Genomic DNA, 22,144 nt, shown 5'->3' with positions numbered 1-22,144 from the left:
GGACTCGGCCTCCGCCGCCGCCCGGGACGCCCCCAGCGCGCGGCGCGGGAGGGGCGCGGGTGACGGGCCTCGGTGCGGGCAGCCCCGCCGCCCGGGTCTCACTGCCTCCCCTTCCGGGGCTGAGGAAAGACGTAGAAGTAGCGAAGGAAAGTTGCTTTGGGGAGAGTCCCCGAGCCTGAGGGAGCCGCGGAAGGCCGATACACTGTCCTTGCTCGCTTTTCCGGGCCAGGTGTGTGGTGTTGTAGGTGAATTTCTTGCCTTATTTGAGACGCCTGGGGCCCGGGGAGGGATGGGGCGGGGGTGGAGGGTTCAGATGAAACAGTGACTGAAAGAATCTTTTAGCGCTTGGAGGACGTGGCCACTCCTTGTGGTCACTTAGTGGCCAGAATGAGACCAGAATCAGAGGCCAAGGAATCTGTGGGGACAGCCGGCTTCCCAGACAAGGCGGGAGAAAGGCAGGGCAAGCCCTCCTTGGGCTTTCTCCCAAAAGCATTCTCTCTCTCTCTCTCTCTCCCTCCCTCCCTCCCTCTCCTTCCTTCTCTCCCTCCTCCCATCCTCTCTCCATTCTTCTTTCTAATAGATCTTGCAGCCCATATCACCATTGGATTTCTTTTCTGAGAAAAGAACTCTTTTGGAACTCCCCCCTCCCCTTGAACTTGAAGCCCCCTTTTTCCTAGACAAGAGCACTAGCCCTTTGGAGAGCCAGATAGGGTAGATGAGCATGGGCGTCTGCTGCGGATGTTTTAAGAAGCGCACCATCTGGGAACAGCAGTTTTCGGAGTAGACATTGCCCCAGATTGTTTCTGATGTGCCTTTTCCAAATAGGCCTAAGTAATACATGGATAGACATATATTTCATAGCAAATAGTCAGATTGTACCATTTTTATTAGCCATAATGTTGTGCATGTCCCTCCCGCCCCCCACATTTACAGCTGAAAGTGTGTGTGTGTGTGTGTGTGTGTGTGTGTGTGTGTGTGTGTTATCTTGAAGGCTTTAAGTAAGACTTCAAGTCACTTTAAACCCAATTCTTTTGAGGTCAAAGACCTTTGTAAAAGCATGATAAAGTAAATAAATAAAAGCATGACAACACTGATGCTCCTCCCCCAGGGGTGGGGAGATACACAGAGATGTTTTAAAGCAACAGGGAAAGAAGGAACACTGCCCACCAGAGATAGGAGGTGAGGTCTGGAGATGTTTGGGTAATGGCTGGGATCCTGCTGTGTGTAACACACAGGACAGACCCTGGAATTATCCAACATCCATAGTAATGACCTTGCGAAACCTGTTTCAGTGAAGTGTCAGATTCCCCATTCCCAGGTCACGCATGAGTCCCAGGTTTAGATCCCTGATTTCAGCATTTGGGACTTCATCTGTTTGTTTGTTTTCTTTAATTGGTTGTAATAGTTTGTGTTCAGATCAGCAGCACAAGGAAGGCATACTCATGGTAGCTCTTACCTCCCCAGGCTGCCACACCCTGCGCCATTGCACAGAGGTTTCACAGCTACCTCATGTAGAGGCAGGAGCCATGATTGTGTAGAGACAAAATAATAACAGGGAGACTCACACTCGCCCCCACACAACCTGCAGGGGAAATTAGTCCTGGACACTTTCTCGGGCTGGGAGCTCTGAGCACTTGGATGGCGATGGTGGTAACCACGGACAGACTGCTAGTCTTGTCAGCTGGTACTCTAAGATCTGTTAATAGAATACTTCGTCTAGTCCTGAAGAAAGGAAAAAGGACATAATGATGGGACAGTTATTTTATGGGAAGATTAATTTGTTCAAAGACTTAACTGCTCAAATTGTGTCACCTGCCTTGTATTAGTGTAACTGCTGCCAGAGAGATTCTGGCCACAGTGAAAAAGTAAGAGTTCAAATATTTAAAATTCTGTCAGGATGCAATATTATTTGTAAAAGCAAAGTGTGATATATTGGGACTCACAATTCTCACTTAAATGACTTAGGCAAATGATCTCTCTGAGCCTTCACTGTCCCGTTTGTGGGACAGGGTGGACAGGATCATTCCTGACAATCTTTTAGCTCAAGACTTCCACCAGCAGGATTACATAGGTACCCCAATATTTGAGGAGGAGGAGTTTAGGGAATATCTAATCCTTGTCAAGGGCATGACTTTACAGATGAGCAAACAGAAGTTTAGCATCTTTCAAGCGTCTTATAGCCTAAGCTGACCCTTTATTATTGATTCAAAGCCAAAAGCCAATTCAAAGCCAGATTTTACAATCTATGGATCTTGAATTCTTTTTCAGGGTTCCTGTAAGAAAATTTTATAAGCAGAATGCTTTATAAGATCTTAAAAGCCCTTGCATTGAATTTGCTTCCTCAAAGGATCTTTAAATTAAAGCACAGCCTCAAGTCCCCACATAACTACTGCTTATATATTCCTTGCTATGTTTGGCTTTCCAGTGTGTTTGCATAGTAGTCTCATTGAGTCATAAGATGAGATCATGAATGTGAAAGCGTGTGGCAAACTATAAGTTGTTTGTGAAACCCTCTTGCTAGGCTACCCAATAAAATTCACAACCTTCTAACCCTAGCTCACCATACTTCTAGCTTTCTTTAAGACTACTAGTGGCCACTTGACCTTATAGACGTTGAGTCTGCCAAGCCTCAGGAGACAACTATGTTCTCTGATAGAGGCATGGGAGAACAATTCCATCACTATCCAGGCTGTCTTTGGATATGTTCTTGGAAGATGAGATGTTTGGAATGGTGGGACAGCCTTGTAAGCATGACAGGAATCATAGGACCCTAACATTCACCTGTTGTTTGAAATTTTAGAGTCTTAATATAGTTTACAGCACTGTGAATTGAATGTTCTCTTAGTAGCTGAAAGCATTTCTAATTGTAATGCAGTGTACAGACAAGATGTATACTCCATGACTATGACTACAAACATGTACATTAGCCTAATATCTCAGGGCTTGACAGGAAGGAGTAGATAATCAATAACTTAACATTACTTGGGGCATTTGATAAACAAATCAGTATCATTGTGGTTATTCTCCTTGTTCTGGTACAGTTTACAGAGTGGGTGTTTAATTTTTAAACAAATGGGATTGCTATGTGAAGTTAGGAAGGGAATATTGATAGTGAAAAATAGGAAAGATCATGGAATCAATCACTTTCAGACACTGGGAAGAAATTGGAAAGGGACTTCTTTACTTCACATTTGTGACAAACATGATAGTTTGGCTGGTATTATATATATTTTTTTCTTTTATAGGAACAGTAAAAGCTAAAATCTCCATTTTTCAGCCCAGATCTTACCCAGGAAAGATCCAGACACCTCCACACATCTGTTATCTTCTGAGAATGCCTGTAAGAGGACCTTGTGACCAAGCATACAGCTTTCAAACACCTGTTGGCAGGCATGTGGGCAGAGGCCAACACACTAAGCACAATGGAGAAAAATGGTCAAAAGTCTAATTCCTCAACATCTCCATGAGGCTGGTCATAGGTGAGACACATAGTCCTTACTGTGTGGGTCACTGTACTTACCTGCTGGACTGGCACACTAGCTGCTGACAGTCAAGATCATGCCAAAATGGATCCATCACATGGCAGGGAGATGTTAGGGCAAATGAGGCAGATATGCCTGTGGCAGTATCATTCTTCAGTCAGTAGAGGCGGCAGCGCCCTTCATCCTGGCATCATCTGCAGCCAATTATAGAACAGAGACTCTCCCCTGAGAAATGGGACAACAGAAACAGCTGTGACAATCCTTGATGAAGTGTTTCTGCTTAAAACCTTAACGTTGAGCTATTCAGACACATAAAATGGCCTTATTCATAAAAGATTCCTTAAAATGCACACCAGAATGAAAGAGACGCATGAAAAGAACACAAGAGAGCCAGAGGCATAACAGAAGACTCTCATTAGGGCCAACAAAAACTCTTAACTGAGGAGCTCATCGGTACCACACCAGTGATGGAGTCCAAGGCTGCTTCAAAGAGTTCATGAAAGATGCAATTAAAATATAAGTTCCTTGGGTTGAGAAGAAAATGTGAAACCATGAGGCTGGCACTGTGGCATAGAGGGTTAAGCTGCTGCCTGTAACACAGGCATCTCATGTAGACACCAGTTCCAAGTCCTGGGTGCTCCACTTCTGTTCCAGCTCTCTACTAATTCTGGGAAAGCAACAGAAGATGGCCCAAGTGCCTGGGCCCTGTGCCCACATGGCAGACCTGGAAGAAGGCCCTGGCTCCTGGCTTCAGCCATTGTCATTTAGAGCGCAAACCAGTATATGGAAGATTCCCTCTCTCCCTGCTTTTAAAATAAATTAGATATGTGTGTGTGTATGTGTATTTGAAATATGAAATCCATGCCTAGTCTACGGCCATCCCACCCTGAACGCGCCCAATCTCGTCTGAAATCCATGCCTAAAGGGATCTGTAAAAGTTCACAGAAAATATTTATTATTAAAAAAGCACACAGAAGGGCCCAGCACAATAACTTAGTGGCTAAAGTCTGTGTCAGGATCCCATATGGGCACCAATTCTAATCCCAGTAGCCCTGCATCCCATCCAGTTCCCTGCTTGTGGCCTGGGAAAGCAGTTGAGGACGGCCCAAAGTTTTGGGACCCTACACCCATGTGGGAGACCTGGAAGAAGCTCCTGGCTCCTGGCTTTGGATCAGCTCAGTTTTGGTTGTTGAGGCCACTTGGGAAGTGAATAATTGAATGGAATATCTTCCTCTCTCTATATCTGACTGTCCAATAAAAAAATAAATAAATCTTTTTTGAAAAAGCACACATGAATCTTTTTAAAAATTTGAACCAGAATAAACTTTTCTTCTAATTCTACTTTTCCATGAGCATTTTTTAAAAAAGATTTTACAGAGAGAGAAAGAGAGAGAGGTTTTTCATCTGCTGGTTCACTCCCCAAATGGCTGCAACGACTGGGGCTGAGTTGATTCAGGATTCAGGAGCTTCTTCCAGGTCCCCCACATGGATGCAGGACTTGAGCCATGTTTCAGTGCTTTCCCAGGCCACAAGTAGGGAACTGGATGGGAAGTGGAGCAACCAGGACAGGATCCAGCACTCATAGGGGATGCTTGCACTGCTATGCTACCTTGTAGGTCCCTCCCATGGACTTTTTCAAATACACTTGTACATCATTCATTTTTGCACAGATCTTGTGAAGTAACCCACAAAAACATTCAATAGACTGAAGAATGATAGCCACAGTTTTTAGAGTAGAAGCAGTGAGTAAGGCCTCAATAGCTGCAGGTCATGGTCAGTTCATCCTTTCTGCGATTCTTTCTTTGCTCCCTCATTCCTAAATTACCCATTTCCCATCACAAGATCAGCTTCAGTAAGTTTTGCAACGGCATTTCGCTTCACTGTGTCATGTTATAGAAATGGGGAAGAAAAATCTCATTACAAGTAGTCTAGGAGTAAGAGACTAGATCACTTTCGGACTGCTAACTCTCCTATTCATAAAGATGAAGAGAACATGCATATGTATGAACATGTACTGTATTGAATATGTGCTATAGCTATTCCAACACTGTATTAGATTAGGGTTACTATTTTCATTAAGCAGTTTTTGATTTATTTGATGAATTTAAGATACCTCTCACACCTACCTATACAAGTTTTTTTTGTCCAGTTTTGTGTGATTTCTAAGCATAGTGATTTATATATTCCCTACCAACTCTCATGGAAAGAAGGTATCTGTAGTCTTTGACCTACTTCCAGGGGTGCTATCTACATTATTTATTTAAAGTTTGTGAATTACTTTGGAAATATAAAATGCCATATAGTTTCTACATATTATTCCTTTATGAATTAAAGTAGCATACACATTTTAAAATCAATAAGTTATTCGTAAGAAGAAAAGTCTTAAACCACGTTGAACATAGCATACTTCAGGCTAGACCATCAAAATGGAAAATGACCATCATACATCATTCTGATTTCTATATTTGCTACATGACTCAATATACCTTTAAAGGCAGTACGTAATTATATCTAATATTGAATCAATGTTATGCTTGTGGTACTTTTAAATTATTTTTGTTCTAATATCAATATTATCTTGGGTTTTTTTTTTTTTTAGCATTTTGACTCTTGTAATTCTGCACAGTACATAGATGAGTGATGAGTATTTTGAGGAAAACAGAAATTTTTTTTAGTGTAGATGATAATATTTGCCACCGATGGATCCTAGCTTCTGGAAAAATTCACTAAAATTTGTGTCAATGGATGTTAAAATCTCTTTTTTTAAGATTTATTTTATTTTTTATTACAAAGTCAGATATTCAGAGAAGAGGAGAGACAGAGACAAAGATCCTCCGTCTGATGATTCACTCCCCAAGTGACTGCAACGGCCGGAGCTGCGCTGATCCAAAGCCAGGAGCCAGGAACTTCTTCCAGGTGAGGACTTCAGCTGCTAAGCTACCGCGACAGGCCCGGGTGTGAAAATCTTAACTCTTCCCATCACCATAAGGATTGACTATTCCAATAAAATAACAGAAGAAAGTCAGAAAAAGAAAATACTTACTTTGGCATTCTAATACTCAGTGGGGCTTTAACAAGCATTGTTTTTCCTGAACTAAACAATCACACATTAAATGGCAGGGGGAACCGGCTTCCTCCCTGTCTCTGTTCACCGGGCCTCTCTCACTCCCCCAGAGAGAACTGTGTGTGCTCTGTTCTCTCTGCTCTGCTCTCTGGGAGACTCCTGCAGTTCTGCCCTGCAGCCCTACCAGAGCGACACAGGTGGAAACATTTGCTCAGCTCTGGGGGCCAGTGTGCAGGCCGCTTGCCCCTCACTAAGCTGCACCCTTCTACTCAGCTGTTCCCAGTGAGAAACATGAGACTGTGGTCTCCACCTGCCCATGTCCCCCCTCCATTTATTCCTAAGGCAGACGGGGAGGAGAAGCACTCTGCGCCGCCCTCAGCAATCTCCCTGTGAAGCATGGCGAAGTGAATTAGTGTATTCACTCCAGTGTTAGTTAAATATCACTGTGCGTGACCAATATGCTGGCAACATCAGGGCTGTGCCAGTGGGATCACAGAGAAAAGAGGGAAACTAATTTTCAATTGTTAGGCGTGAATTGAACTCCCAAAGAGTATATCTTAATGTGTAAGGAGATTATGGAAAACCATATCCTATTCCATAAACGTGTACAATTATTATGTGTCAATCAGTAATAAGTACATGCCTTATTTTTAAAAAAGGAATGCCTTTTAAAGGGTATACTTGATTGACCTGCTATCTATGGTGAATAGGTAGGTGGCAAATGAGTGCTGTGTGGCTGGTCGTACCATTGCAACAGCAGCATCTCTGTGCAATGAAAATTAAAGAACTTGGAGCCAGACGACAACAGGAAGCACATAACCTGAATGAAAACAGCACTAATATGCTCCTGGCACAGTAGCCTAGTAGCTGAAGTTCTCGTCTTGTACATGCTGGGTATCCCATGTGGGCGCCGGTTCTAATCCCAGCAGCCCCACTTCCCTTCCAGCTCCCTGCTTGTGGCCTGGGAAAGCAGTCGAGGATGACCCTGCACCACCCATGTGGGAGACCTAGAAGAAGCTCCAGGCTCCTGGCTTCAGATTGGCTCAGCTCCACTCGCCACTTGGAGAGTGAATCAGCAAATGGAAGATCTTTCTCTCTGTCTCTCCTCTTCTCTGTATAGTTCCCTTTCCAATAAAAATAAATAAATCTTTAAAAAAAAAACAGCATTAAGAATAGTGTACAACATGAGCCATGTCAGCAGACAGGTTGAAGACAAAGGAAAGAGAAGGGAAAAGAGGGAGAGATACTGAAGAAGAGGAAGGAAGTTGGAGCGATGTCATAAACACCGAGCCCGGTACTCGAACAAATACCACGAGTCGAGAGATGGATGCTTGCAATCAAGCGTTTATTCAAGTGAGCACACACCAAACAGGACGGGGGAAGCCACCAAAAGCACCCTTGACTTTGGTCTAGTGGAAGTCTGCTGGGCTTTGGTTCCGGCCTAGTGGGAGCCTGCTGGCTTCATTGACTGGGGCCAAGGCATGGGTTTATATACAATTCAGCAGGTCAAGCAAGCAGTTGTTACAACATTTGGATTGGTTATTACATGTTATCTATCAGCAACACTTGCTTTCTCTCAGTTCTGAGAAACATGTTTTTTACATATTCATCAAGACACATTTTCTTTATCATTTTTACCATAACTTGTTTTTTATGACATGCTTACGTATATGAGAGCTTCTTAACAGGATTGATAAGAGAGAGCTTAGTACATTGGAGATTTTGACAGCAGTGATAGGAGAGGGTTTACGTACATTGGGGTTTCTTGACAGGAGTGGTAGGAGAGGTGGCCCCATTTCACCAGTAGCTTAGGAAGATGGAGTCACCTCTGTTCAAAAGCTCCAACATACATACTATATCCATTATTAAGTCACAGCATAATTTACATAAAAGGTGTATTATTGTAGCTATCTCTGGATCATCAATCTCAGATAAAAGTGTAGTACTGTTAAGGACATAATTAAGATTATTGATAATATTACTACCCATATCTCCCATAGATTCATTTTTATTTATACCCATTTAAGTATGTGTTGGTGGAGCAGTGTAGATGCAGATGGGAGCAAATAAACACTTATGACCAGACTGCTCCTATCAAGGGAGGAGGACAGAGGGAGGTCTGAAGCATTACATGGCAACTTTAACTTCTTTGACCTTCTCCAAGGCCCCCAAACCCAGTTTCAACAAGACTTTTTCTTGAACCGTCTGCACTAGCTCAAACCTCAATGCAGGGTGGCCCCTCCATTTCTGCATATTCCTCGGAGTAACTGGGCTTCCTGAGCTGTGGGGCCCACATCTGTCTCACCCTGGCATTTCCACATCAAACCCAAGTGGTAAGAGACTTCTTTACTTCCCAAGCCGGAACACAGCAGGTGGCCGTTTCCCAAATGGCAAGGGAGGAGTGTGGCATGTTACTACTTTCTAACAATTCACTCAAGTGCAGGCTCTTCTTCCTGGTCCTACCAGGGAGTGGTCTCACCTGGGGCAACTCAGGCCTTAGGGATCCCTTCCTGTTGCTGGTTGCTGTTTTTGCACAGCCAGGGAGCCCCTCTTCCTAGCTCCTCCCTCAACTGCCACTTCCTGGGCCACCACCTTCTGAGCCACTTTGCACCTTTCTCACACTTATGTCTATTCTGTTCTTTGTGTTTGAGTTTTTCAGTGTTCACCTTTGTCTCACTCTCAACTCATCTTTCAGGGTGGCCTTGGTCAAAGGCACTTGTAAGTTTCCCCTGCATGTGCCCACCCTGACCCCGTTAAAGAAAAAGTTCTCTTGCTAAGAGAATTTGGATCTGCGCCTTCCTCAAGGATTAACTAGCTTAAACATCAGTCTTTTAATAAACATAGAATGAACTAGAACAGCAACTTTTTGTCTATTTGGTATGAATTCTGTATTGTCTCAGAAACCCCGAAACATTAAGAAAAAGCCCCCATTGTTACCTGTATAAAAAAACAGTGACGTGCCCCATCTCGCTGTCTTCAGAGAAGTCTGTCCTTTCTTGAAGGAGTCAGAACCGGCTTCTGACCATCACACTCGAAATGCAGTGTTTAGTGACTCCAGCACCTGAGTCCAAATTCAGAACAAATCCTCCATCTTGAACATACCAGAGATGACCCAGATATCATTTTGTAGCCAGATGACACTGTGCGCTGTCTTCACCTAATTAAATTATTTACCACATGTCTGACTGTTTGCCTGATTCTTTATTCATATCAGCAAGTGCTCGAGCTTGAGTTACTAATGATGCATACATTAGAATGTGATTTTCCCAAACCTTCATCATTTGTTTCATTGTATCAGAAGCCGCCTAGTGGTGGAAAAGCAATGAAAAGAAGATTCCGTCTTCAAGCATTCATTCTTTTTCTAGGTGTTGGGATGCCTGTTAGATTCAGCTTAATTTTGACCCTTCTGTTAATAATTGATTGGTATTCCAAATAGCTCTATTATTAGCATATTTTTACCTCTACATAAGCTCAGGTTTAGTTTAATATGGGTAACTGAGGATGGCAGAGAGTCAAGGGAAGTCTATGTTCGTTCTTTGTTATACATTCCTTGCTTTTTTGTTATTTTTTTTTTGTTTATTTGCTTGTGAGGCTTTGATTGCTTTCATAGTCACAATGCTGATTATAAGAAACAGTGTACAATTTACTTACTAGTACATTTTTAAAAAAAAGATTTATTTATTTTTATTACAAAGTCAAATATACAGAGAGGAGAGACAGAGAGGAAGATCTTCCGTCCGATGATTCACTCCCCAAGTGACTGCAACGGCCGGTGCTGTGCTGATCCGGAGCCAGGAGCCAGGAACTTCCTCCAGGTCTCTCAGATGGGTGCAGGATTCCAAGGCTTTGGGCCATCCTTGACTGCTTTCCCAGGCCACAGGCAGGGAGCTGGATGGGGAGTGGAGCTGCCGGGATTAGAACTGGCACCCACATGGGATCCAGGTGCATTCAAGGCGAGGACTTTAGCCACCAGGCCACAGTACCAGGCACTTACTAGTACATTTTAAATCTTTAGTGATCACTTGCTTTGCTCCAGAAACATCACAGGCTTTATTCTATAAACCAGGATATAGCTCAGAAAACAAATAATCATGGTGTCGTGAAGAGAGGAAAAACTGGACTTCCTGATTCACAGAAGTCTAAGTCTGCTTAAACAGAGCGGATGAAGAGTAAACATCCAGGGTTTGACTCGTGACCCCAACTTGGATTTTTGCTGGAAAGAAGGAGACACAAAAAGGAGCTCCTGTGTGAGATTCAACTGTGGGAGCACAAGTCAGGAACACCCAGTTCTGGGTGTCCCTGTGCCGCTAAATTGCTTGTCTTGGACAAGAATCCATGTGGAATAACTGATCTGATCATCTTGTTTGCTTCTGCACACAGAGCCTTGTGGTTGTCTTAACCCCTTTAGAGATGCTTAGAGATTTCCTAAAACAGGCCGCTTATGAATGGCTGGCGTTTATTTCTCACAGTTGTAGAGGCTGGGGTACAAAGATCCAGGTGCTGGCATATTCAGTGTCTGATGCGGCCCAGCTTCCTGATTCAGAAACAGCTTCCCTCTCTTGCTACATGGGTCCGTGGTACAAGAGAGCTCCCAGGTCTGTCTCATAAGGGTACTGGTCCCAGTCATGAAGACCATCTCCCATAAGCCACACCTCCAAACACCATCACATCAGGCATAGGTTTCAACGGAGGAATCTTGTGGGAGCAGAAGGACCCAATCTACAGAAATGACTTCCCTAAAGTGTGTGTGACCAGACTGATGAATACCTTGGCTACCAAGAGTCACTCGGGCTGGTTCCAGGGCAACCCTTGCTGCAGGGACCGATTTCCTAATAGCTGAGCAAGCCGCGGCAGCTGCGGGTACAGGTGCAGAGACGCACCATATTCTGATCTGACATTTTCGGCATAATCCTCTACCTGTACTACTCAGATAAAAAAAAGTCACACCTTTTCACAGTCTTTAACGCCGTTTTGGTGTTTCCATTGCACTAATCAGTGTTGGGAAATGATAGCTCAATCTGATACCAAGCTTCCCAAGGTATTAGTTCAAACCAAAGCATGCAGCTTTTACTTCCCTACTTAGTTCTATGAAAGTCTTCTTTTGCCATATTAGAATTCACTCAGTAAAAAGAAAAAAAATTGATTTGTCAGGCACACACCAAGACCAAGACCCTGCACAGTGAACCTAAAGCTAGGTGTTTTTGTTGTTTATTTTATTTTAAAAAGAAAAAAAAATCTAAATACTTGTCTATAGTATGTTGGTACAAATGTTAGTGTACAATACAAGTAGGGTTGTGGGAGATAGCAAGGACACTTGGTAGGACACGACCAAGATGGGTTTGTTCTGATTGACATAGTAGTAGACATGCCTCCCGTGAGAGAAGGGCCAGTTGTGGTTCAGAACAGAACAGTTCTGGGCATTGCTATTCACTGGTTATTCGGCCATAAATAAGTTACTTTGTCTGTGTCTAAAACTCAATTTTTTCATCTACAAAACAGAAATAATAATGTCCCCCCATAGTGTCATTATACAGCCTAAATGAGTTAGTATATAAAACACTTACAACAATGCCTGGCATACACTAATTGCAAGTTACATGGTAACTATTGCCATAGAGGCTCCCCCTCCCCTTAGAGGATTTACCTATTCTTATTGGAAAGTCATATTTATAGAGAGAAGGAGAGAGAAAGATCTTCTATCAGCTGATTCACTCCCCAAGTGGCTGCAGTGGTCAGAGCTGAACTGATCTGAATTTAGGAGCCAAGAGTTTCTTTTGGGTCTCCCACGAGGGAGCAGGGTCCCAAGGCCTTAAGCCATCCTCAACTGTTTTCCCAGGCTATAAGCAGGGAGCTTGAAGAAAAATGGAGCAGCCAGGATATGAACCAGTGCTCATATGCGATCCCAGCATATGCAAGGCAAGGACTTTAAAGCCACTAGGCTACTGCACCAGGCCCAACTACATCCATAATTTTAAGACTTCTTTCCTGCTATCTTGGAATTATTTAGTAACAAACAATTCAACATACTCAAGCATATAATGAAAGTCTGATCTTTTATTTACTGAATTGCTACATAAGATAAAATGAATTTTATGTTTTCAAAAGTCACTATTTGATGTTAGAAATTGATACCTCGAAGTGGTGTGTCTGGATTCGCTTCCTAGTCCCACTTCTTATTTCAGCTTTCTGCTGAGGTGCAGCCTGGGAAGCCACAGGCAATAGCTTGAGTACTTGGAGCCCTGCCACCCACATGAAAAGGCCAGCTTAAATTCCAAGCTCCTGGGCCTGGCTGCGTGGCCTAGCGGCTAAAGTCCTCACCTTGAAAGCCCCGGGATCCCATATGGGCGCCGGTTCTAATCCCGGCAGCTCCACTTCCCATCCAGCTCCCTGCTTGTGGCCTGGGAAAGCAGTCGAGGACGGCCCAATGCATTGGGACCCTGCACCTGCGTGGGAGACCCGGAAGAGGTTCCAGGTTCCCGGCTTCGGATCGGCGCAGCACCGGCCCGTTGCGGCTCACTTGGAGAGTGAATCATCGGACGGAAGATCTTCCTCTCTGTCTCTCCTCCTCTCTGTATATCCAGCTTTGTAATAAAAATAAATCTTTAAAAAAAAAAAATTCCAAGCTCCTGCTCGGCCTCCACTGCTTTGAATATCTGGGTCCTGAACTAGCAAATGGGAGCTCTTTCTGCTTTTCAAAGACCTTAAACCCAAACGTCATTATTTAGTTTGCAATCTAGTATGGTTCCCACAGTTCCACTTGACAGAGAAAAAATCCTGAGCAAATTTTTCATACGGATGAAAGCATTGGAAAGTATCCTGATTTGGGCGTGCTATTCAGTTTGCTATTTTAAATAAAATGGTGGCCAATAAAAATTCCTCAATGAAAATGAACGTTGATACTTAATACATTTTAATAAGAATTTAATGCAAGAGGAAGTGATAGAAGTCTATTCAGAGCTCAAGCAATGTGAGAATAAGATCCCTAAAATTGAGTTTTTTTTCCCTGCCTCTGCACCCTTGCTCCACTTTCTCTTCCTTTGTCCGTATGCCTGAAGGAAGCTAGCTTGCCCACACGGGTCAGCAGCCGCCACAGCAGAAGCAAAGTAGCTCCTGGACGCTGCGATCTGAGGCCCCGAGGACCAGGCTCAGTATCTTACGACATGAAAGAACACTGTGCAAAAGACACACGGATCCAATCTCACGCGTCCTGCATAAATAATGAGTTCATAAAGTACACAGCCCTCACTGAATTATGCAAGTCCTAACTAAGGATTATTCTTGGAAATGACTTACATGCTAACATGTCTGGGAATGCAGCGAAGCTCGGCCAAGCACTTAGGCGCCTACTGTTTGCTGGGGAAGTTGGGGTGGAGTGCCCGTCTCCTGGCTGGGGCCTGGTCCAGCCCTGGCTGTCAGGGCTGTCTCCGAGGAGAATCAGGAAACAACAGGTATCTCTCTGCCTTTCTCCTTTTCCCTGTAACTCTACCACTCCAAGAGATACTCGTCAAGCAAAACCAAAATAAAACAAAGCACAGATTTCTGCAAAAGTATGAGTAATTTTTAATTCAATTACTGTCTATATTTATACTTGTAAAAATAGAGAAGTGAACTTTAGAGGGTTTGGGGGGAAATGGAATTAAAAAAACAACACTTTATGCAAACAAATGTTGAAGTCAATGCATAGATCTTACAGAATATGAATTTTGCATGAATTTTAAAAGAGCCCTTGTATACACAGATTTTGAAAGTATTTGCACAAGGGCCTGGTATGGTAGCCTGGCGGCTAAAGTCGTCACCTTGCCCGTGCCAGGATTCCATGTGGGCGCCGGTTCTAATCCTGGCAGCTCCACTTCCCATCCAGCTCCCTGCTTGTACCCTGGGAAAGCAGTCGAGGATGGCCCAATGCATTGGGACACTGCACCCGCGTGGGAGACCTGGAAGAGGATATGGGTTCCTGGCTTCAGATCAGCTCAGCTCTGGCTTGTTGCAGTCACTTGGGGAATGAGTCATCGGACATAAGACCTTTCTCTCTGTCTCTCCTCCTTCCTGTATATCTGACTTTCCAAGAATAATTAGTAAATTTTTTTTAAAAAAATCTGCACAAAAATAAGTGTGCCTTTTAATCCCATTTTCTGTGAGCATTTTGAAGCCGCCTTTGCAGAGCTGTGTATCAAGTGCCCAGGAGGACTGATGGTAGGATAAACCACAGGGAGTATTAACTATGTTCTGCCACAGCTTTCTGACTTTAGAATCGAATAGAAATGTGCAAACATTATTTTCCCCTGGTGCCTTATGAAAGGTGAATTTTGCTTTTTCTTGATTAACTTAAACTCCATCTTGAAGGACAGATTTGAAATGATGGGTACCACGCATTGTTTCTTCAGTGTACAGCGAGAATTTTGTATCCCAGCTAAGACGGGGCCAGCGGGAAGCTACTCAACAGCGCCATCTGCTGCGCTCTCAGGAGTAAAGTTTGCCATATTAGAAAGTGTCACTGTGGAGCACCCAGACATCTGGAAACAGATTCACCTCCGAGACATGAAGAGATTTCTTTTCTAGATATTTTCCTCTTTTTTTTTTTGTGGCTCGGGAAAGCAGTGGATGATGGCCCAGGGTCTTGGAACCATGCACCCTGTGGGACTGATCGGCTCAGCTCCGGCCTTGCATCCACTGGGGGCGAACTAGGAGACCGAAGATCTGTCCGTCACTCATTCTCTCTGTAAAGCTACCTTTCCAATAAAAACAAATAAATCTTAAAAAAAAAAAAAAGAAAAATGAAAGAGAGAGAGACAGAGAGAGGAGAGAGAGGTCTTGTATCTGCTGGTTCGTTCTTAAAACCTTCACAATGGTTAGAACTGGATCAGGACCCTGGAACTTCATCTTAGGTCCCCCATGTGAATGACGCCAAATCCATTAGGAGAGCGCTGGATCAGAAGCAGGACTCTAATTACTTACGACTCATAAAACAGGTGGGAGCCAGCCAGTGGCCTAACCTGTTTTTGCCACAGAGCCAGCCTTAATTGTATGTTTTCTAGGTCTTTAATGACACATTCTCCCAGCTGTTATTTTTTAGCTGCTAAAAGGCTAATCTTACAATTCTAATTTATGGGTCTGGCACGGTAGTCCAGCAAGCTAATCCTCCTCCACCTGCAATGCCAGTATCCCATATGGGCACTAGTTTAAGTCCCAGCTGCTCCACTTCTATCCAGCTTCCTGCTTATGGCCTGGGCAAGCAGCAGAGGATGGCTCAAGGCCTTGGGTCTCTGCACTCAAGTAGTGCTTGATTCCTGGCTTCCGATGGGCTCAGCTCTGGCGAATGCAGCCATTTGAGGAGTGAACCAATGGATCAAAGCTCTCTCTCTCTGTATCTCTGATTCTCACTATAAAATATGCCTCTCAAATACAAATAAATAAAATTTTAAAAAGTGCTCTAATTTGAAGTTAAATAAGCAGATAACGAATAAGCAATCTCATATCGATTAATACCATTCCTATGATTTGGAGTCTTAAAAATGCCATTTCCTTCCAGAAGAATTCTAACTCTGATAAATATTCTCCCTTTCAGGCAGGAGATGGGGTTATTTTACCCAGGTGTCCAAAGCGAATAACACCATCGATGCCATGTGGGCACCTGGTACCCCGAATACAGTGTGTCCATAGAACATTTCACTTCTATGATATTCTTTCCAGAAGCCCGTAACCCTAGTCACCACAGCAGGTCAACCCAGACCGATGACCATTCTGATACTTGAGTAGAATCGAACTGCCAAAGCCATCGAGAGAGAGAGAGAGAGAGAGAGAGAGAGAGAGCGCGAGAGAGAAACTGCTCCAGAGAAGTGGACCCTAAGGAGACAGGAGGACTAAATACAACATGGTATGCTGCATGGGAAGTCAGTTTGCTGGAAGTCCGGGTTTTAGTTCATGGTAGTATAGGTTTCTTAGTTTGAACAAATTTCCCCACCATCTAGGTTCAATGATAATATTGAAGGAACCTAAAATTGAATGAATCATGTAATAGAAACTGCCTGCAAATTTTTAAAGTATTCCAAAATTACAGTTATCTAAAGATTTATTTAGTACTTGTTCTGCATCCATCTCTGAACTAGACATGCACTAGCATCTCTTATTTGAAGAATGTGCCAGAGATTCAAAAGTGTTTTCGGGCAACACACATTGTTTCCATTTATGATAGAGTGACAGAGGTGAGAAATGTTGTCCTGTTCTAAGTCACACAAAGACTAAGAAATACAGGCAACATCCAGCCACAGAACACATGGTCACATCACCACAAGACTGGTTATGCCGGGCCCGGCGGCGTGGCCTAGCGGCTAAAGTCCTCGCCTTGAAAGCCCCGGGATCCCATATGGGTGCCGGTTCTAATCCCAGCAGCTCCACTTCCCATCCAGCTCCCTGCTTGTGGCCTGGGAAAGCAGTTGAGGACGGCCCAATGCATTGGGACACTGCATCCGTGTGGAAGACCCGGAAGAGGTTCCAGGTTCCTGGCTTCGGACCAGCGCGCACCGGCCCGTTGCGGCTCACTTGGGGAGTGAATCATTGGACGGAAGATCTTCCTCTCTGTCTCTCCTCCTCTGTGTATATCTGGCTGTAATAAAATGAATAAACCTTTAAAAAAAAAAAGATTGGTTATGCCCACAACAAGTGTGTCACCTACCCATTCCCACAGATTCTACTAGGAACGACTGGCACCATAACAGTGTGTTGTGGCATTAATGTATCCAGTTTACCTTGGCCTGTTTGCAGAAGAGATTTCAGTGCTGCAAAGAGTAATGAATCCTATAAGAAAAAACAGTTGAAATGAGAAATAATCTGTCACAGTTTCAATATTTACCCAAAGACTTCATCATGAAGCAATAATATTCTCTCTGCCAAAGAAAATCCCTTTCATCCTTTAAGGCTGGCTCAAGAATTGCTTTGGGAGTCTTGCCGCCCTGGCTGCTGTCTGCATGCTGGAGTGCACCACTCCAATCTCAGTACTTTGTAGCACTCTTCACTGCGTTTTTTGTTTCCTGTTTTGAGAGAGAAATCACATGAGTATTAGAAATGTATATTCATATTTTTACTACATATAAAATGACTTTCCATATCTTTTTTCCATATAGCTTTTTTCCCTCTATTTAAATGTCACCTTCAAGTATACTGAAAATGACTATTGAAATGATTCAGTGTGTTTGGGCATGTTAAATCATTTAAAAATCCCACATTCAAGTCACTACAGAGACTAGATGAAGAGTCCAAATGGATAAGGTAAGCTCAAGTACAAGAAAAGTCAAAAGTGCCTTCACTCTCTCTCTGTCTCTCTCTCTCTCTCTCTATTTTGGAAGTAGTTATATTAGCTGATACTTTCGTTCTACAAGAAAAATGTGCCTGATGATGACTGGAAACTGGTGTTGACCTCCGTCTTGGTGGATGAATAACAGAGAATGAACTAGTTTGTGATAAATTGGTAAGCACAGGATCTGTTTAAACGGCAGGTACGAGATGGACCTGCGATACCTCATTATGACAAGCACACATTCCGATAAGGGCTCGGATGTATCAAAGGAACACAGAAACCAGTTTGGGCAGCTTTTCCCAGACCAAATCTGTTAAAATATGAGCATTAGAAGAAAACAATGGCAATGGAGTGTGACTCATTGGATAAAATGAGAGGCCATAGCAGGCCTGAAACAAACAGGCAGGCTTAAAGTTTGGTGAGGAATTGGATGTTGTTTAATCTCAAATTTTTCTTTCTATAGGACATATATTAAATAGAAATGAGGAAGAAGCGATTTCACAATGAAGAATCCTCACAGACACCACCTTAATTAAATTAGCAGAATGAATGTCATCATTAGCTAGAAAAGCAAATTGTGTACCACTTGATAAGCTGCAATAACATAAGCTCTTGTTAAGGAACAATGAACCTAATTGTGAGGAAGCCATCACCTGTCTTCACCATCTATCTCCAGGCCATTTCACTTATTGTAAAGCAGAGCTCTATGTCCATTAAATAATAACTTCCTGCTTTGCAGATGCACTCCCACACCACCAGCTGCTTGCATCCATCATCGTACTTTCTAACTCTGTGAATGTCACTGCGTTGCGATCTCATGTAAGTGCAATGGCACAGTATTTGTCCTTTGTGACTAGCTTCTTTCTCTTAGCATGGCATTTTCCAAAGTTCATGTGTGGTGTGGCATGTGTTAGAATTGCCTTCCATTTTGATGCTGAATAATATTCCTCTATGTGTAGGTGTATGAAATGCATCCATCTGTTTTGCTTATTCATCCACCTATAGATAGGCTATCGGATTGCTCCCATGTTGCAGCTGTTGCTAATAATGATGTTATGAGCAAGTGTGTGCCAATAACCCTTGAGACCTTGTTTTCAATACTTCCAGTAGCAGGAAGTCCACAAAGAGGCAGGTGTTGTAGTGTTCAGAATAAGAACTTGCAGTACTGTCATACCACACTGAAGTGTCACTTCAAGTCCCAGCAGTTCTGTTTCTGAACCAGTTTCCTGCTAATGCTCCTGGGAAAGCAATGGAAAATGTCCCAACTGCTTGAGTTTCTGCTATCCATGGAAGAGGTTAGAATGTAGTTTCTTGTTCCTGGCTGTGAGGTGATATCCCAGGGTGATTTTGATTTGAATTTTCTTTTTTTTTTTTTTTTTTTAAAGATTTATTCATTTTATTACAGCCAGATATACACAGAGGAGGAGAGACAGAGAGGAAGATCTTCCGTCCAATGATTCACTCCCCAAGTGAGCCGCAACGGGCCGATGCGCGCCGATCCGATGCCGGGAACCTGGAACCTCTTCCGGGTCTCCCACGCGGGTGCAGTGTCCCAAAGCATTGGGCCGTCCTCGACTGCTTTCCCAGGCCACAAGCAGGGAGCTGGATGGGAAGTGGAGCTGCCGGGATTAGAACCGGCGCCCATATGGGATCCCGGGGCTTTCAAGGCGAGGACTTTAGCCGCTAGACCACGCCGCCGGGCCCGATTTGAATTTTCTTAATGGTTAATGATTCATGATGTTAAGTATCTTGATAGTGCTTTTGGGTCATTCATAATATTTGACAACTATCAAGTCCTTTGACAATTTTTTGAACAGGGAAATTTATTTTGTTGTTGAGTTTTAGAAGTGTGATATATATTCTGAGTATGTTAATTCTATGAAAAATGCAGTCATATGCCTCATAAATGAAATTTTAGTCAATGATGGACTATGGGTAAAGGTGATCCCTTAAGATTACAAGGAAACTGAGAAATTTCAAATGCTTTATGATGTTGGATGCATTGTGATTACTTGTGCTTGTTGTCTTGCTTGTGTAAAAAATCCTGTTTTAAAGTCTTATGGAAGCACAGTGCATAGGATTTGTGTAGTATATAATATTTGATACATATAACAAATGTTATAGGATTATGTATTTACTATACTACATTTTATTCTTATTTCAGAATGTACTCCTGCATATAAAAAAAGTTAAGGTAAAGGAGTTTGCTGTTCTGGTCCTGGGACATCAGAAAGGTTGTTGGTGGCGGTACAGGTGCGAGGGTTGTCCTGGTTGCTTTTTCCCAGGTGCTTGATTTTTACCTCTGCTCATCTTCTCTCTGGCACAAAGCAGCAGCTGCCGTTGGTAACTCTGCTCTTTAGCCTTATGATTGAATTACTTGTTCAGAATGAATCACTCTGTCTCTGACACCAGGCAGCTTTCAACAGACTGCCCTGAAACAGCAAGCCAAATAACCCTGGGGGTCAGCTATTCATTATCAGGGATGGCAGTCACTCATAATCATCCACCAATTGTTGGTGAATGGTTGCAAATTGGCGACCCAGGCACTGCTGACAACCTAGCTCTCAGAGTCTCACTTGACTTGAGTATTACAGTATCTGTGCAGTTATTGCCTTAAGCTGACAAAAAATTGCATTGCATTACTATTTAAAATTAAAATCAATGATTAGTATAATGACAGAATGCTACTGTCAAATGCCATTGAATTTCTCATTAATATTAATTTGCACTATATAGAGCAATGGTTTAACAACTCAGCTACACACATCTAATTCAAATATTGATTAACTGAGCCATAAATCTGTGCTTATGAAAGAAATTGCTTTTAACTTTCTATGTTTGACTTTATGGTCTTTGCATTTTCAAAATTCATCAAATTTCAATAATAACAGACTTTTTCTGGTAGCTCAGTTATAAGCAGATATTTGCTAATTTTCAGCTTGGCCTAAATTTTTCAGGTTGTCAGAAATGACTTAATACTTTCTAATGAGTTCTTTCTGTAGTATAATACCTCTCATTTCAATATTATCATCATCAATCATGTTTTGTGGAATATGTTTGAGGAACCTTGGGCTGAACCAATGGAAAATTTCTTTAGTAAAAGAGAAAGATGCTATGGATTACAAATAACTAGAATACTTAATTTGAATTATTTTTCTTAATTGTGATTAACTTCTTTAAGATACTTACACATATATCATGTTTGTAATACTAAATGAACTTGTAACACATAACATGACATACAAAGTTTCACCACTGATGCTTTTGCACACTTCATACTTGGAAGTTTGCTTTTTGTAGAACAGATAATGTATTTGGTCACTAACAGATATTTATTAAGGGTATAATATTTTGCTACTTGTTGCTTCGGGCATATAGATGAATAACAGGTGTCCTTAAGCCTCAAGGTATCAAGGAAAATAGATGAGGCACATATGCAATAATCAGAATGCAGACTGCACATCTCTACATAAATATTCAGTCTCCATGGATTTCCGAAAAACTAGATCCAGAAAGAGTAAATACCTACTGTACAGATGGAACTTCTTTTATAGCCTATCATGTTTATAATTAAATATTCCTTCAATGAGAAAATTATGTGCTACATATCAGCATCCTAGAAAGCAAACTTCAGTGTGTATTAGAATTGCTGCCTCCCATCCATTTTGTTTCTCATCCAACTCCTTGCTAACGTGCCTGGGAAGGCAGCAAATGATGGCCCCTGCCATCCATGCGGGAGACCAGAATGGAGCTCCTGGCTCCTGGCTTCAGCCTAGCTCAGATGTGGTTGCTGTGGACATTTGTAGAGTCAACCACAAGACGGATAATTAGGTCTCTCTCTCTCACTTTCTTCGTGCACCCCTCACTCTCTATGACTCTGCTCTTCAATAAATGAATAAGCAGTTCTCAAAAAATGAAAAAGCAGCTTGCCAACTCCATTTATGACCAGAGTTTGTAATTCAAAGGGCCAATGTGCGGGCTTAAACCGTAGGATTTTATTTTTATTATCATTGAAGAGAGAGAGGAACCTTCATCCATGTGTTTGTTCCCCTAAATGTCTGCAACAGTGGAAAGGGACTCTCAATTACTGCAGCATGTGTTCCACTTCCTTTATGCCAGGGGTCTCTCAAGCAGCTTCAGGATCTTATGCAATTCTTCCCTCTCATCCTCCCTGATTCAGTCAAACATCTTTGTGTTACGCAAACCAGAATATGAGAATATTGTGAATAAGCATGAAGCACCTTCCAGGAGCATTGTTTGTTTGTCTGTTTATAAAGATTTATGAATGATTTATTTGAAAGTTTA

General features: G+C 42.7%; 1 long non-coding RNA gene across 1 annotated transcript; it reads right to left on the bottom strand.

Annotated features, from left to right (window-relative positions):
* Window positions 1–1,543: 1,543 nt before the first annotated feature.
* LOC131481559 (uncharacterized) lies at window positions 1,544–17,565 on the bottom strand. The gene is made up of 3 exons (XR_009246386.1): window positions 17,396–17,565; window positions 3,290–3,707; window positions 1,544–1,722 (listed from the first exon to the last, which is right to left on the bottom strand). It is a non-coding gene; the product is annotated as an uncharacterized LOC131481559 (long non-coding RNA).
* Window positions 17,566–22,144: the final 4,579 nt, after the last annotated feature.

This window comes from Ochotona princeps, chromosome 12 (genome assembly GCF_030435755.1).
Source record: "Ochotona princeps isolate mOchPri1 chromosome 12, mOchPri1.hap1, whole genome shotgun sequence".
NCBI classification, from domain to species: Eukaryota; Metazoa; Chordata; class Mammalia; order Lagomorpha; family Ochotonidae; genus Ochotona; species Ochotona princeps.
Note: the sequence above shows the minus strand (reverse complement) of the source record. Positions and strands in the feature narration are given on the sequence as shown.